Raw genomic sequence first — 4,222 nt, forward strand, 5'->3', positions numbered from 1 at the left:
AGGAGAGAAACAAGAGCAAGTTCATGAAGATCTCTGTAAGGAGAACAAGTTTGGAACCCAGATTCCTCCAGTGACGTTTGACGTTTCTTTGAGTTTCTGTCTCATGTCGACGCTGAATTCTGGACATTTTCGTGTCTTGTCGTCTGATTTTAAAACCTGAAGGAGCTGCACACGGTTTCACTTCCCATCGTCTCCTCAGGATTCGTCAAACCGTCGTTGGTCGCTGAGTCTTGGGTGAGTGTGAGCAGCAGATTCAAGACACAAAACGACTCAACAGAACAAAAAGAAAACATCAAAACATCTCAAATCTTCTGTGAAAATTTGAGGTTGTTTCAAAAAGAATTGGTAAAATTATTGACCTGTGAAACGATGTCACATTTTTTGAGACACTGTAAATTGTAAAAGTCTGAGTTTAGCTTCACTCAGGCTCAAAACATGTCCTGTGTTTTAACCCGGATGCCCTCCCTGACGGCTCAGACTAGTCCAGGCTTATTTAGAATTATTTTACCTTTTTTAATTTTTGTTTTCTCTTTGTTGTTTTATTTATTGTGATGTGAGAGTGAATGTGTCCAAATCATTTCCTTTGTGAATCAGTAAAGTTTGTCTAAGTCTAAGTCTAAGTCTAAGTCTAAGTCTGGACACGGTCTGACATTCTCTCGTGTGTTTTAGCCCGGATGCCCTCCCGTCTCACCAGGGCGAGCAGCAGCAGTAGCAGCAACAGCACGGCCACGGCGGCGAGCACGAGCAGCGCGATGGCCCACCCCGGGACGCCAGGGGGGGGCGCCGGGCCGGAGACGTTCGACGAGGTGGAAGCTGATTGGCCGGAGGAGGTGGCGGTCGCGGGGGTGGTGGTGGCTGTGGATTGGTTGGAGGAGGAGGTGGTGGTGGCTGTGGATTGGTTGGAGGCGGTGCTGCTGTTCCCGGGCGGAGCGGAGGTCACGTTGAGCCCTGATTGGCTGCTGTTGGAGGTGGTGACAGTTGATTGGTTGTTCAGAGCGGTGGTGGTGTTGATCGTTGATTGGTTGTTGTTCAGAGTGGTGAAGTTTGATTGGGTGGTCGGAGCGGCGGCGGTGGTGTTGGCGGCGGTGGTGTTGGCGGCGGTGGTGTTGGCGGTGGTGGTGTTGGCCGTGGTGATATTGATTGTTGATTGGTTGCTGCTCATGGTGGTGAAGTTTAATTGGCTGGTGGTGTTTAGCGTTGTGGGCGGGGCCAAGGTCGTGTTGTTCTGACTGAAAACTGAAAAACACAAAAGGAACATTTCACTCCCTAAAAATCGCAGGGTTCAGTGTCGGGGAGGTTTTCTGAGAAGAGAAGAGACTTTAAATCAAACTTAATGACAAAAGAGTCAAGTTCACGTTTACGTCACAAACAGAAAAGAAAAACGTTTGGAAACACGCGGTGAAACTTCCTCTGGGCTCTGTTCCTGTTCGTGGTCTTAAGTTTGACAAAATGTAGGAAAAATGTGAAAATGTCCCTGTTTTCTTCATCTCCAGGTCATTGGGTCGTTCTGTGGGTGAATTTTTTTCAACTCACAAAAAAAAAAAAAAAAAGATCCAGGAGCGTCGTCGTTGGACGCATCTCGAGTTTCTGCGTCAGAGTCTGAGTCTGAGTCTGAGTCTGAGTCACAGACTGAGGCAGAGTGACGTTTGATTCACTGATTTGTTTTCATCAACGTCACGAACATTTGAGGACAAGAGAAACCGCAGAGTTTCCCGAGGACAGGGACAGAGGGACGGGTGACAGGCGTAGACAGGTGTAGACAGGTGTAGACAGGTGTAGACAGGTGTGGACAGGTGTGGACAGGTGTAGACAGGTGTGGACAGGTGTGGACAGGTGTGGACAGGTGTGGACAGGTGTGTCTGCTGAGCCTTTACAGGTCATTATGCAACATGACTCTGGGTCCTTTTTAACAGCACTGTGATTTACTGTTATATAACACCTGACAACACCTGTCACACTATAACACCTGTCACACTACAACACCTGTCACACTATAACACCTGTCACACTATAACACCTGTCACACTACAACACCTGTCACACTATAACACCTGTCACTCTACAACACCTGTCACACTACAACACCTGTCACACTACAACACCTGTCACACTATAACACCTGTCACTCTACAACACCTGTCACACTACAACACCTGTCACACTACAACACCTGTCACACTATAACACCTGTCACTCCTGCCTTTATTTTGATCATGTTTGTTTTATTCAGCACTGATTCTGATTCTGATTTTGACTCTGATTCTGATTTTGACTCTGATTCTTATTCTGACTCTGATTCTGATTCTGATTCTGATTTTGACTCTGATTTTGATTCTGACTCTGATTTTGACTCTGATTCTGATTCTGACTCTGATTCTGACTCTGATTTTTATTTTGATTCTGATTCTGATTCTGACTCTGATTCTGATTTTGATTCTTCCACTCAGACTGTCGTCTTTAAAGCTGCAGTGTGTAACTTTACGGGCGAGTCAGATTTATGGTTCCATGGAAAAAGAAAGTTAAAGTCGTACTTCAGAACATTCTCCGTGGTGCTACGTTCCAAAGGAACAACATTTCCATGGAAACAGGTCGGGTTTGTGGAGAGGCGAGTCCACTCACAGGTGCAGCTTTTTCAAAGTTTTTAAACAAAGTAAACACAAGTGAAATATTTTAATAATATGAGTCTGTTTTGGGCTAAAAAGTGACGCACTGGGGCTTTAATGTTTCTAAGCTGGAAGTGACGGGCCCCTTAAGTGTAAGGATGTGACCTGAGAGTGACCTGAGAGTGACCTGAGAGTCCGAGAGAGTGTAAGGGTGACCTGAGTGTAAACACTTACAGTAAATAAAATCGTTTTAAACTCAACTTAGACTCTGAGTCAGGGCAGAGACTCGGGTCAGGACACGGCGGGTTGAGTTTTCATACTGGAAACGTCCAAATTATGGCTGTTCAATAAATCAAAAGTCTGAGACTAAACCAGTAACGAAACACCTGCTCAGGTCCCTCAGGTCCCTCAGGTCTGGATCCTAAAAAAGTCCCATTTTCAGGACAGAACACAATGTTTCCTGAAAGGTACAGACACTAGAATACACCCATGGACCTGGTTCAGTCCTGGTTCAGTCCTGGTTCAGTCCTGGTTCAGTCCTGGTTTAGTCCTGGTTTAGTCCTTTAGTGGTCAGTCCTGTTTAGTCCTGGTTAGTCCTGGTTCAGTCCTGGTCTGTCCTGTTCAGTCCTGGTCAGTCCTGGTTTAGTCCTGGTCCTGGTTCAGTCCTGGTTTCAGTCTTGGTTTAGTCCTGGTTTAGTCTTGGTTCAGTCCTGGTTTCAGTCCTGGTTTAGTCCTGGTTTCAGTCCTGGTTCAGTCCTGGTTTAGTCCTGGTTTAGTCCTGGTTCAGTCCTGGTTTAGTCCTGGTTCAGTCCTGGTTCAGTCCTGGTTTAGTCCTGGTTCAGTCCTGGTTTAGTCTGTTTAGTCCTGTTCAGTCCTGTTCAGTCCTGGTTTAGTCCTGGTTCAGTCCTGTTTAGTCCTGGTTCAGTCCTGGTTTAGTCCTGGTTTAGTCCTGGTTCAGTCCTGGTTTAGTCCTGGTTTAGTCCTGGTTCAGTCCTGGTTCAGTCCTGGTTCAGTCCTGGTTTAGTCCTGGTTTAGTCCTGGTTTAGTCCTGGTTTACACAGACATAAGGACACATGGGAACATAAAAGAAAGTTTGAGTGTTTAATGTTAAAATCAGGAGATCGTCCAAACCAAGAGAGTTTTATCATCGCGGGTCAGGGTTAGTATCGAGTCAGAACAGACAGGTGACTGACAGGTGACTGACAGGTGACAGGTGACTGACAGGTGACTGACAGGTGACAGACAGGTGACTGACAGGTGACAGACAGGTGACTGACAGGTGACTGACAGGTGACTGACAGGTGCAGAGGTGCTTTACCTGAAATAGACGAAACGTGCAGCAGAACCCAGAACACAAGAACAGCCTCCATCTTCTCCACGTCTGGATTAGTCCTGGTTTAGTCCTGGTTTAGACCTGGTTTAGACCTGGTTTAGACCTGGTTTAGTCCTGGTTTAGACCTGGTTTCAGTCTGGTTATTGTCTCTAAATATAATGTTGGAGCTGATGGAGAGGATATGGTCCCTGGTCTGGCTCTGGTTCAGGTCTCTGATCTGGTCTCTGGTCTCTGGTCTCTGGTCTCTGGTCTCTGGTCTGGTTCTAGTCCAGGTCTTCCTCTCTGT

Source organism: Boleophthalmus pectinirostris, unplaced genomic scaffold (assembly GCF_026225935.1).
Source record: "Boleophthalmus pectinirostris isolate CB_2022bp ecotype Guang Dong unplaced genomic scaffold, ASM2622593v1 HiC_scaffold_6, whole genome shotgun sequence".
NCBI lineage: Eukaryota > Metazoa > Chordata > Actinopteri > Gobiiformes > Gobiidae > Boleophthalmus > Boleophthalmus pectinirostris.